The sequence below is a fragment of the Danio aesculapii genome, chromosome 1 (genome assembly GCF_903798145.1).
Source record: "Danio aesculapii chromosome 1, fDanAes4.1, whole genome shotgun sequence".
Classification (NCBI taxonomy): Eukaryota; Metazoa; Chordata; class Actinopteri; order Cypriniformes; family Danionidae; genus Danio; species Danio aesculapii.
The window spans coordinates 61375884-61390474 of record NC_079435.1 but is presented as its reverse complement, the minus strand read 5'-3'; the positions used below and the strand labels follow the sequence as shown (position 1 = coordinate 61390474).

The window sequence follows — 14591 nt, the reverse complement described above, 5'->3', positions numbered from 1 at the left end:
TGTGAGAACTAAAAGATAGTGTATCACCAATTAAAATTCCAAGGTATTTTGTACTGGGACACCAATTCAATCTCTGCACCACGCATGATTAGTAGTGATAAACCGATGTAATCATAAATGACCTCTTATTATTATATTTTATGTGGCAACGCAGTGGCGCAGTAGGTAGTGCTGTCGCCTCACAGCCAGAAGGTTGCTGGTTCGAGCTCAGCTGGGTCAGTTGGCATTTCTGTGTGGAGTTTGCATGTTCTCCGTGTGTTTGCGTTTTCTCCGGTCTCCCCCACAGTCCAAAGACATGCAGGACAGGTGAATTAGGTAGGCTAAATTGTCCATAGTGAACGAGCGTGTGTAGATGTTTTCCAGAGATGGGTTGCGGCTGGAAGGGCATCCGCTGAGTAAAACATGTGCTGGATAGTTAGCGGTTCATTCCGCTGTGGCGACCCCAGATTAATAAAGGGACTAAGCTGAAAAGAAAATGAATGAATGAATAATATTTCATCATTACTATTGTTATTATTATTATATGTTATTATTACTATTATATTATTATTTTATTATTATTATTATTATTATTATTATATTATTATTATTATTATTATTATTGTTATATTATTATTGTTATTGTTATTGTTATTATTGTTTATTATTTTATTATTGTTATTATATATATTATTGTTGTGGTTGTTGTTGTTGTTGTTGTTGTTATTATTATTAATAATATGATTATTATTGTTATATTATTATTATTATTATGTGTTATTATTCTTCTTATTATCATTATTATTGTTGTTGTTATTATGATTATTGTTGTTGTGTTTGTGTGTTGTTGTTGTTTTATTATGAATAATATTATTATTATTATTATTATTTATTATTATTATTATTATTATTATTATTATTATTATTGTTGTTATTATTGTTGTTGTTGTTGTTGTTCTTATTTATTATTATTATTATATTATTATTATTATTATTATTATTATTATTATTGTTATTATTATTATTATTATTGTTATTATTGTTGTTGTTGTTATTATTATCATTGTATTGTTATTATTATTGTTGTTGATGTTGTTGTTGTTGTTATTATTATTATTTATTATTATTATTTTGTTGTTGTGTTATAATTATTTTAATACTAATAATAATAATAATAAATAATTTTAAATATTAAGTTTATTATACATTTTATACATTTATTTATTTATGTTTGGCTCCTTAGATTTTTAATTTAGTATAACAATAAGCAAAATACATTATGTATATTATTATAATTTTTATTATTATTAATAATTATTATTATTACTATTAATAATAATAATAATTATATTTGTTATTATATTTATTATTATATTATTATTATTATTTTTATTATTATTATATTATTATTATTATTATTATTATTATTGTTCTTATTATTATTGTTGTTGTTGTTATTAATATTTATTATTATTATTATTATGTGTGTTGTTGTTGTTGTTGTTGTTTTAATTACCCAATTGTAAATATCTTAACAAACCATACAATTTAATCAAATGTAAAAATAATAAATAAATAAAACAGCTGTTGTGACTCCAGAATCCTCCTCTGAGTAACTGCATGTTTTTCCACCTAAATAAGTTTCATCAGATCATCTCTGGGTGGTACAGTATTGTGCTGACATTAAATCAGCTGAACTGAGTCCTGTTTAAAGCATCTGGGATCAAAGAGCGCATGTTTTATCAGCCTCTGAGACACAAAACAGATGAAAAGATATAAAGAGGGAGGATAAGAAGAGTACGCCAACCTCTGAACTGAGATCTGGGTTAAAAGACGACCCAGGGGTTTGTGAGATCCTTGATGTGTGAGGAGTCAAACAGCATCAGTCAGAAGAACAGAAACAGGTATGCAGCGTTTAATAAGGTGTCACTCAGAAAACAGATATATATTGTTGGTGTTTGACATCAGCTTACTCAGTTGTGTGTCTGTATTTTGTTTGGCAGGATGTTTAAACTCTTGCTGCTCCTGTGGCTGTGACTGGTAAGATTTATACATATATTTTAACCCTATTTATTGACATTTTTCATTATTCATTGAATGTACATTAATTGAATTGACTAAGTTCTATTTTTATACCTATTTTAATAGCAATAATAATAAAAATAATTATAATATTGTTATTATTTTAATGAGTATTATCATTATTATTATTATTATTATTATTATTATTATTATTATTATTATTATTATTATTATTATTATTTTAACAAGTATTATTACACTGTAAAACCCAAAAAGTTAAGGTGACTCAAACCATTGAGGAAACCGATTGCAACAAACCATTTAAGTTCAAAAACGAATCCTAATGAGTACTGTGAACATAATCTATTTGAGTAAATAAAGCAATTTGAGCACAGTAAAACCCGATAAATGAAGAGAACTCAAATCAACTGAGTACTGTTAAACCCAATAAGTTAAGGCAACTGAAACCATTTAAGGAACCGATTGCTACAAGCCATTTGAGCTAAAAAAAAACAAATCTATATGAGTACTGTGAACTTACTCTATTTAAGTTGAAGTAATGAGATATTTAATTTACTCGTACCTTCAACACTGAGTTCAAAACTCTTTTCAAATGAGTAGACTTAACTTACGGTCAATTTAGAGTTAACTACACTCATTTCATTTGATAAAGTGACTGTTGGGTTTACAGTGTATTATCATTATGTTATTATTATTTTAATGAGTATTATTATTATTATTATTATATTTTATAATTTATTATCATTATTATTATATTTTATTATTATTTTATTATTATTATTTAACAAGTATATTATTCTTAGTAGTAGCAGTAGTAGTAGTATTAATTTTTATTATATTTTATTATATGGTTTTATTAATTGAATTGACGCATTCTATTTTTTTACCTATTTTTTATAATAATGAATATTGATTACTATTATTATATATAAACAGGTATTATTATTATTATTATTAGTATTATTATTATTATTATTAGTATTATTATATATTATCATCATATCATTATTATTTTAACAAGTACTATTATTTATTATTATTAGTAGTAGTATTGACATTTTCATTATATTTCATACAGTTATATTAAATAATTGACTAATTTCTATTTTTTACCTATTTCAGTAATAATACTGTTGTTGTTATAAACATTATATAATAATTATTATTATTTTAACTTTTATTGTTTTATTATTAACATTAGTAGTAGGGTTTTTTGTATTAAACAGGTATACCATTTAAGTATAATTATTTCTAATTATTATTAGTTGTTATTATTATTAGTAATTATTGGTTATTATTATTATCATTATTATTATTATTCGTTATTGTTGTTATTTAATAATAATAATAATATTATTATTATAAAAATAATAATTATTATTAATTATTATTATTATTATTATTATTATTATGGGAAATTTGTTCATAGATCAGACTCAGTGTTCTTCTTGAACTTGAAACTTTATTATCCCTTATTCATAGTTTGACCAGTTCTGTGGCACATTGGCACATTTTATCTGCTTGATAATATATGATCACCTTTGTCCACTACTGAGATAGAGACATAAGTCATAAATCTGTTTTATGGTGTGTGTGTGTGTGTTAAGGAGAGGTGAACTATTTAGTGATCTTGCTTCTTTTGATAGACATTTAATCTATCAGAAATTTTTGGCGTGAATAACAAATGCATCATTTGCAATTTAAAATCTCTGCATTTACTGGATTAAACCACTTGTATGTGAAGATTCACGCTTCACGAGTCCTTTTATTGTCATTCAAAATATGACAAAAAGATGCAATGCAGGATAAAATTACATTACACTAATAAAAACTATAGAAAATAGATGAAAACACTTAAATTGTATTGTGAATGCTGACAAAGAGTTGTGGGTCCAATGCAGGATTTATTATGAGAATGATCAGGCAAGCAACGGTCAACACCAGGGGCGATGTACACAGCAGATCCAGACTCTGTGTCAGTAAAGCTGCAGTCACACTAGAGTGTAGGGAAATTATATGTACGGACGCTGTTGAAAAATGGCAGGATTAAATAAGATTAGACATTTAAAAAAGCGAGTGATGGTCTATATTTCAAATTTCTATCCAGAGAGGTCATGTTTGATCCTCGGTTGGTCTCACACAGTCAAGTGATTTCGCAGTAGAGTTCACCAAGCTTGAATTTTGCAATGCAGGGACCTGCGAAACTTGTTGCAGGAAGCTGAGCTGTTTCCAGTCTGATGCATTTGCGTGCATATGAATGGAAGCCTGGGAGAAATTCCAGTGTGACTTAAACAGGCAGATGTCTAGGGTCTAAGGGTCTAACGCAACAATGCAAGGCAACAACGTGTCGTAATGTTCACAGTACAGTTTAACAAGATTTAGCACTGGTGTGGTGTGTGTGTGTGTGTGTGTGTGTGTGTGTGTGGTTGTGTGGTGTGTGTTGTGTGTGTGTGTGTGTGTGTGTGTGTGTGTGTGTGTGTGTGTGCTGCATAAATAGTCCTTGTAATCAGTCCGAACGATCCTCAGGCTATGTGTGTGTGTGTGTAATCCACGGAATCCGGAGCAGGTGCGTGTGAGCGGTGCATGACTGGATCTGTAGTCCATATAATTGTGGATTTGTAGTTCTATGGTGATCTGAGTGTTACCAGCGGATTAGATCACTCGTGACTGTGATCATAAATAAACTATTAAAAAATGACTAAGTTATATAAATATAGTATATATAAATAAAAGTATATATATAAAGCTTTTGTGGATCATACAAATATATATAAAATTATTTATAAATACTATTTATATAAATGTAACATGTAATGTATATATTCCTTAGATAAATGTTGGTTTAGGCCCTTTATTCATCAGGGGTCGCCACAGCGGAATGAACCACCAACTATTCCAGCATATGTTTTACACAGTGATGCCCTTCAAGCTGCAACCCAGTAATGGGAAACACCCAAACACCCTTATTCACTCACACACACACACTACTACGGCCCATTTAGTTCATCAATTCCCCTATAGCGCATGTGTTTGGAATGTGGGGGAAACGAGGAGAACATGCAAACTCCACACAGAAACGCCAACTTACCCAGCCAGGACTTGAACCAGCGACCTTCTTGTTGTGAGGTGACAGTGCTAACCACTGAGCCACATGTCGCTGATTATAATACATTACATTTAAAACCTGACTCAGCTTATTCAGTAGCAGAACTAAAGCCAGAAAATGCACCATTGATATAAAACCAGTTGAAAAGAATTAATAATAAATAAGAAACACTGTTACATAAGCAGCACGTCTAATGTTGGTGTTGTTTTGTGTGTAGGTCTGCATGCAAGGCCACTGCATCGGCTGCCAAATGGTAAACTGAAGCAAATCAGCCCTGAAACGCTTCATATGAACACAGAGACAACTCAGTTCTGAAGGACATCAAAAACACAGACATGAAGCCCAGGAAACAGATCCAAGTTCCAGCCGAGTTCTGCAGACAGGGGACAGAAGCTTCCAGACGCTTCCTGATGGACCTGAACACAAAGATGCTGAAACACACTGGGGAAACCAACACAAGACTTTCTGCACCACGTGAGTGATTCAAAACCTTCCATATACATGATATTAAAGGGGACCTATTATGGGTAAATCACTTTTATAAGGGGTTGTGTGTCAGCAGTCTGTGAATATCTCCAGCCTCTAATGGTGAACATGAATTAATCGTATTTGTTCTAATCAGACTTGATAAACACTTTGATTGACATTCTCCCTTTGTATGTGTCATCAGAGGGGGAAAGCCACGCCCACTAGTGCCCATCTCTCCCTCATTAGCATAAACAGCAGCCCTGAGTGAGAAGCAGCCGTCTGTTCATTATCCATTAGAGTGTTTGAGCTGCTGAAGATAATGTCAGCATAGACTAAGAGGATTATAGAATGTGGAGTTTTAGATGAAGCACAAATGAACAGCGACAGGAGCGACATAGACTGACAGAAGCATGAGCACACACTCACACTGCAGACCTGAGACAGCACTGAGAACACAGCTAGCCCTGTTTTAAATCTGCTCATGCATATGCATTTGTAGCTCCTGCCCTTTTCTGAAAGAGCACAATTCTCATTTGAATTTAAAGTGACAGTCCCCAAAAACGGCTAATATTTTGTCTCCATCACCTGGCTGTTGCGCATTGTTGTTTACTGTGTTTTTCCTCAACAGTGGATGCGTTCAGACAAGGCACTGAAAACCAGCTTGCCGTCCTTCAGGATCTCAGATCGCGTCACATGATTAGTCCACAGTACAGCATTCAGAGCGAAAAACACGAGCAGAGGAACATTCCTGTTGAGGTCTACAGACAAGGCACTGAACCGTCCAGAAACCTCCTGATGGACCTTGAACACTGGTCTACTTAAAGAACAGAGAAACCAGATGGACAGGAGAGTAGCAGGCTGTAAGTGGTTGATGGTTGATATCAGATTTATAACCCTGCTGAAAAGACATACATTTTGTTATGATGTATATTTGCATAGCTATCAATATTATTATATCAATATTATCAATATCCAATTAAAAAGCTTTTTAACTAGAAATCGATTTCTGATTTGTTTTCTGTCATATTCATTAGCAGCTAAATGGGCAGTGGTTTCTGCAGCATAAGGACATAAAAAGTAAAGTTTAGATGTAATTGACTATTTTTTATGCTCATCAGAATGCTCTGTTTGAATGGGTGTGGCCAATTGTAGACTCAGAAGTTAACTCTCACTGCTCTGATTGGCTGACAGTTTTGCATATTCATTCATTCATTTATTCATTTATTTTCTTTTCGGATTAGTCCCTTTATTAATCCAGGGTCGCCTACAGCGGAATGAACCGCCAACTTATCCAGCACATGTTTTACGCAGCAGATGCCCTTCCAGCTGCAATCCTATTTCTGGGAAACACCCATACACACTCACCCACACTCATACTCTATGGATAATTTAGCCTACCCAATTCACCTTGTACCGCATGTCTTTGTACTTTGGGGGAAAGTGGAGCATCCGAAGGAAACGCACGCAAACGCTGGGAGAACATGCAAACTCCACACAGACACGCCAACTAACCCAGCCGAGGCTCGAACCAGCAACCTTCTTGCTATGAGAAGGTCGCTTCTGCACCACTGCATCGCCAGTTTTTGCATATTAACAATGCTAAATATGCAGTAAAGTAGAAGTGAGTGTTGATCTATGGAGGCGGAGCTTGTCCACACTATTACATCACAGAGTAGATCATTCCACAACCTGTTGTTTTGTCAGGCAGCCTTCAATATAAGCTGATTTTAGAGGAAACACAAAGTGTTGAGTTCTAAACTTACAGGATGTTTTTATAACACTATGAGCTCTAATATGTCAAAAGATAAAGGGAATTTTGCTTTCTCATTTCACGACCCCTTTAAATGAATATATAAATCTGGACTGATGTTTTCTGTTATATTCATCAGCAGCTAAATGGGCAGTGGTTTCTGAGCATGAAGACATAAACAGCCAAGACTCTTCTGAGCAGAAGGAAAACCACAGAGCAGCTCCTGTTGAGGATCGCAGGCAGGGAACAGAACCTTCCAGAAGATTCCTGATAGACCTGAACACTGGGATGCCTCAAGGAGGAAGAAAGTGAGATGAACAGAAGAGTTTCTGGCTGTAAGTCTGCACAATCAATGCATTTCAAGCAGCTACAATGCACAGAGTAGATTCTGACCACACAAAATATGTCCACAGTCTATAATCCTGCCGCTGTCGAGAAAAGGCAGGGAACAGAACCTTCCAGACGCTTCCTGGTGGACAGTGAACACTGGGATGCTCCAACACAACGTTGGTGAAATGAACAGAAGAGTTTCTGGCTGTAAGTGGTTCTTAAATATCAATGCATGGAGTGGTTTATGAGCAGGTTTAACTAGGTTTGGTTTTCTCCACAGTCTACAATCCTGCACCTTATGAGGTGAGGATGGGAACCCAGAACTTCTCACAGCACGCTGGTGGATCCCAGAACTGGACAGCTGCTAGCCGACACTGACAGAGCTGCAGAGGAGCACAGCGCCCTGTGAGAGCTTCACAACACACATACATCATCACACCGCTGCTTTAGATACTACAAGTTATTAGTAAGGGATAATAAATGGATTTCTATGCATGAAAGGATTTTAAAAGCACAACACGGAGTTAAATAACCACCAAAATTGAAGCCTTATTCTGTGGTCATTTGCCAAGTTAAAGTCAAGTTAAAACTAGTATTGCTCTTTGCAGTGGAATATTTTATAAATTTTTTATCAGTTATGATACATTACATATTTAAATTAACACAGACAGAGAGAGAGAGTGTGTGCTTAAAAGAGAAATTGTGTGTGTGCCTCTAATGACAAGAGCATATCTAATAGCTCATAGTAACATGTGTTAGCGACCTCTTCACAAAGCACATTTGTGAGTTTTCTGATCCCTGTAGACTCCTAGTGAAACATACATCTGTGTTCTCAAGATTAGACCAAGAAATGAAGGCTCCTGCAACTGTCACTGAGGTGCTGTGGTCACTACTAATGTTTGAGGCTAGCGCATTTATTTAGGACTGTGATCAAAACTGACTGGAACTACTTTTGCATTGAACGATTTGATTGCACACCTACCAGCCAATAAAATCAAGAATTTATAGAGACAATGCAATAATTATAGCTACACCACATGCACTTTAGAGTTTTATAAATATTTTTGAAATTGCAAAATAATTTTTGCTTCTATGCAAAACAAAATTAATGCAGAGATTTCCAGAATTGAAGATTATTTTGTGAGTGAAATGTCTTTTTAAACATGTTCTCTTGTGTTTTTCCTCCTAACAGTGGATGAGTTTAGACAAGGCACTGAGTATCAGCCGAGCACCCTACAGGAGCTCAGACTGAACATGATGCACAAACAACCTTCCAGAAACACTCTGATGGACCTGAACACCGGTCGACTCAAGAACATCACATCTGTAAGTCTTATGACATTAAATCCACATTGTTTATGCTGAAAGATCATTTTAAAAGGGCTTATAAACTCCTTAGATTTTTTTTTTATTATTATTTTATATATTTCTGAGGTCCCCTTATAATACTATGAAGATTTAATATCAAAACATCATAATTTAGAGTAACTGACTATCACAAGGTTAAACTGGCAGTGAAGTAGAAGTGGGCACTGATGTTCTATTGAGACGGAGCTTGTCCACACTATTACATACACAGAGTAGATCATTCCAGAACCTGTTTTTTGTCAGGCAGCCTCCAATATAAGCTGATTTTAGAGGAAAACACAAAGTGTTGAGTTCTGAAACTTACAGGATGTTTTTATAACACTATGAGCTCTAATATGTCAAAAGATAAAGGGAATTTTGCTTTCTCATTTCACGACCCCTTTAAATGAATATATCAATCTGGACTGATGTTTTCTGTTATATTCATCAGCAGCTAAATGGGCAGTGGTTTCTGAGCATGAAGACATAAACAGCCAAGACTCTTCTGAGCAGAAGGAAAACCACAGAGCAGCTCCTGTTGAGGATCGCAGGCAAGGAACAGAACCTTCCAGAAGATTCCTGATAGACCTGAACACTGGGATGCCCAAGGAGGAAGAAAGTGAGATGAACAGAAGAGTTTCTGGCTGTAAGTCTGCACATAAATGCATTTCAAGCAGCTACAATGCACAGAGTAGATTCTGACCACACAAAATATGTCCACAGTCTACAATCCTGCCGCTGTCGAGAAAAGGCAGGGAACAGAACCTTCCAGACGCTTCCTGGTGGACGTGAACACTGGGATGCTCCAACACAACGTTGGTGAAATGAACAGAAGAGTTTCTGGCTGTAAGTGGTTCTTAAATATCAATGCATGGAGTGGTTTTTGAGCAGGTTTAACTGGGTTTGGTTTTCTCCACAGTCTACAATCCTGCACCTTATGAGGTGAGGATGGGAACCCAGAACTCTCACAGCACGCTGGTGGATCCCAGAACTGGACAGCTGCTACCGACACTGACAGAGCTGCAGAGGAGCACAGCGCCCTGTGAGAGCTTCACAACACACATACATCATCACACACCGCTGCTTTAGATACTACAAGTTATTAAAAAGAATACCCAGCAAGCTTTTTGCGTGTAAAAGAAATCTGAGCATAGTAGGCTTGGCTAAAACAATGCTAATAGACGTCTAAGAAAACCCAAAACTAGACTAGTCATCAAATACACAGAAATGATTGACTACACATGTGAACCCACCTGAAAAATACTATAGTAATAATATTGTTTTTATAATATATTAAATAATAATAAAATAATAAATAGCTTTAATTATTGAGAGTACAGTCCCTCTGAAGACTGTTTGTCTGTGTGATGTGTTCTCCTCTACAGTGGATGAGTTCAGACAAGGCACTGAGTATCAGCCAGTCATTCTACATGAGCTCAGACTTAACATGATGCACAAAAAGGAAACTGAAACTCTCTGATGGAGCTGAGCATCAGTGTACTCTAATAACAACAAAATGTAAGTCTCAAGTTAAAATCTTTAAGTATTAAAGTCAAGGTGAAATGTAAGTTGCTGTTGAGTTTTGCATAGACAAAAACACTTTTCTTAAGCGAAATCTTGTATGGCAATAGCTTTACAGTTAGATTAGTTTTTAATCACACTGTGTTATTGTCAATTTTGAACACTCAAAAAATGTGTGGGTTTCTCTTACAGTCCAAACATACGCACTACAGATGAATTGAGTAAATGTGTGTCAATGTGAGAGTGTATGGGTGTTTCCCAGTACTGGGTTTCAGCTAAAAGGGCATCCGCTGTGTAAACTATATTTTGGAATAGTTGGCGGTTTATTCCGCTGTGGTGACCCTGGTTAAATAAGGGACTAAGCCAAAAGAAAATGAATGAATGAACACAATTCTTGGGTTTTTTTGCGACAACTTAATTATTTTATGTTCAATCCACTTAAATTTGTAAAAACTAATGAGTTAACTTAATTCCTACTTGTTTTCCCAACACAAATCGATTGTGTGGAACGCAGTATTTTTACAGCAAAGTATGGCATGAGAAACATGCTTCTAATCAATCCAAATGTCTAATTAAAATCCATTAAAGGGATAGTTCAAATAAAAATGAAACATCTGTCATCATTTACTCACGCTTTGTGAAGTTTCACAAACTAATTTCTAGAGGAGCATGTGATAGGATTGACTGTCCCTATCACTAATCACTAGCTAGCCAATCGGATCACTCCAAATTTAACATAAATACCCAGCCTAAACTTCATTCCTCAACTTCGTTTTGGAAGACCCCACCATCCATCCCTTCTCCCTCCTCCTCAATTCTAGGATTGGGCGACACAGTGGCTCAGTGGCTAGCCCCCACAGCAAGAAGGTCATTAGTTTAAACACTAGCCAGTCGGCACTCTCTGTGTGGAGTTTTCATGTTCTCCCTGTGTTCGCATGGGTTTCCCCTGGGTACTCCAGTTTCCTCCCACAGTCTAAGGACATGTAACACAAGTTAAAGTCACAAGCACCTAAAATGTACACACTGGGGTGGTTGGTGGTCTATTCTTGGGAAGTTATCAAGAACTACCTGATCTCGTATCCCTCCTAATGCTAATTGACCATGCGGGAGCCTTGTGCTCATCTATCTCCGAGCTCAGGGTTCTCTCCTGGCATAGCATGCCAAACCTGCTAAAATAGTCAAGCATTATCTAAGTGAGAACTCTTGAAACTTGTTTCAGACCTTTATCAGGTTCATTATTTCATTAAAGGGATAGTTCACCTAAACAAGTTAATTTACTCACTATTTGCTATATATACTCACTATATTTTACCTGTTTCAAACCTTTATGAGTTTCTTTCTTCCGTTGAATGAGTTTCTTACTTCGGTTGATCTTTACTTGAATTTTTGGGTGAACTATCACTTTAAACACAAAAGAAGATATTTAGAAAAATGTTAAAAACCTGTAACCATTGACTTTCATTTTTAGGCGAGCTTTCCCTTTAATTTAAAAAAATGCTTGAGGTTGTCTTGGACTTGTGTGTATAAGGGTTCATGTGAATAATAGAGATAGAAACATATTTGCAGAAAAAAACACCCATGTGACCAATCGGCTGTCTCCATTATGTGATGAAGTCTAGATAGGATACCACTGCGGATGCGCACATCAATATAGCATCATTTTTGTAACACTATATAACAATAATGAATATTTTTACAATACTTTGATGGTTGGGTTTAGGGATGGAGTATGGGTAGCCTAGGCTGGTTGGCTGGTTTTAGCTGGTTGACCAACCTGGTTTTAGAGGGGTTTTGGCCATTTCCAGGCTGGTTTCCAGCCATTTACAGCCTGGTCTTAGCTGGTCAGGTTGGAAAATGACCAGCTAAATCCAACTAAAACCAGCTTGACCAGCCTGGTTTAAGCTGGTTTTAGCTGGACATAGCTGGTTTTGGCTGGGCTCCCAGCCTGGCTAGGTGGTCAAGCTGGTTTTAGCTGGTCATTTTCCAGCCTGACCAGCTAAGACCAGGCTGGAAATGGCTGGAAAGCAGCCTGGAAACGGCCAAAACCCCCCTAAAACCAGGCTGGTCGACCAGCTAAAACCAGCCAACCAGCCTAGACTGGCTTAAGCTGTTTTTTTCAGTGGGGTAGGCATTAATAAAATACAAATTATTGAGTAATTTAATAAATAACATAAACAATACTCAGTACAACTACTGTTTTTACATTACTATGATGGTTGGGTTTAGGGTCGGGGTAGGGGTAGACATTACTAAAATACAATAAATGGGAAATTTAATAAATAATATAAATAATTCTCATTAACTTCCTAGCAACAACCCCATTGTGCTTGCCTTGTTTACTGTTGGTTGCTTGGTTACCAATACTACAGCAAGCCACTCTTAACTAGATTGAAAAACACACCTAATTTGCATTTGAGATTTCTTTTTCTTTATTAGCCAACTTTGATTCGCCTCATGTTAGGATGAAAAATCAGAAATTCCAGTCACTAAAATGATTACGCTTTTAAATGTATATTGATATGATTTTAAATGTATGTTTTCCTGTGTTTTTACAGTTGATGAGTTTAGACAAGAGCCCAAGTACCAGCTGAACACCCTGCAAGAGCGCAGTCTGCATAAACATTTTAATGAAATGAGAGAGCCTGTGGCCCAGAATTGGTTAGCATTTTCTTATCATCAAACATTATCTTTGCTGGCTGAATAAAAGACATTAAGTTGCAAAACTTTTAATTTTGCTTGTCATCATTTAAACATGTTTGTACTTTGGGCTATTATTAAGTTGTATAACACCATTAAAAAATGATCGAAGGTCATCGCATTATTGTGCCAAAAGCAAAACTGGCGTCATTGCAATCTCTGCTGAAATGCAAATTGATACTCTGATACGTTCCGATGGACAGTGTTTGTACCTTATGATTTGTGATTGTCTACCTGTATTCAGACCAACCTCATACACATAGTTACATCTACACAATAAATGCATTAACAAAACCTTTGTGTGCTTACTGTTTTGGAGAAGGTAACAGTGTTGCTATGCAGTCTACAGATAAGGTGTCAATGTTCAAGGATTGCTCAGTTATATTAAATGATCATTAACTACTGACCTAATCTCAGCTTATCTTTGTAGTACACTATATCTATGCTAATAACAATGCAATAAACATTAGGATCAACAAAGCTGTCTACACACTAGAGTTGACTGATTCTATAATTCTATATATGTCTATTTAAATATAATATGATCAATTAAGTTTATGCTGGATAATAGGCTTTGTGCACTGCATTGGTCGAAAGATTTTAGCAAATTATTAGCAATAAAGTGAAGCCAGAACTCTCTGATCGCCCCCTGGTGGCTGGCTGCAGTATAAGTCATAAACTAAAGGATCGTTTCTATCATTTTAAATTGCTCTTATTATGCTGAGGAGGATTCAGGTGTTGTTTTCTAAATATGTTTGCCTTTGGTTTGATATTTTATGGCATAAATGTGTTTAGAGTCACAATTGTGATACTGCAAGTCTGTCTGAGAGTTTGCACTGGATTTTGATACCACTGACCAAAGTTATTGCTCACTTCAGTGCAGATTTGGGCTCCAAATGATGCAACCAGCGAAAGATAACAAAGGCCATAAACATTACAGAACATTGTAATGTACAATATGGCATAAAATTGTACACTCATGCACTTTTTTGCCTTGAAATGTTTTGTTACAACATTGTTTAAGTAAACAATTATGTTGCTAGTAATATTTGCATATGAACGTTTCTGAACTTCTGGATAATTTTCAATTCAATTCCCCTTTATTTGTATAGCGCTTATACAATGTAGATTGTGTCAAAGCAGCTTCACATAAAAGGTCATAGTAAATTGGAACAGTGTAGTTCAGTTTTTAGTGTTTAAGTTCAGTTTAGTTGAGCTCAGTTCAGTGTGGTTTAATAATCACTACTGAGAGTCCAAACACTGAAGAGCAGATCCAACGATGCGCAGCTCTACAGATCCCGAACCATGCAAGCTAGTGGCGACAGCGGAGAGGGAAAAAACTTCACTAAT

General features: G+C 35.4%; 1 pseudogene; it reads left to right on the top strand.

The window, feature by feature from the left end:
• Window positions 1-1839: 1839 nt before the first annotated feature.
• On the top strand, window positions 1840-13274 carry LOC130221462 (uncharacterized; annotated as a pseudogene).
• Window positions 13275-14591: the final 1317 nt, after the last annotated feature.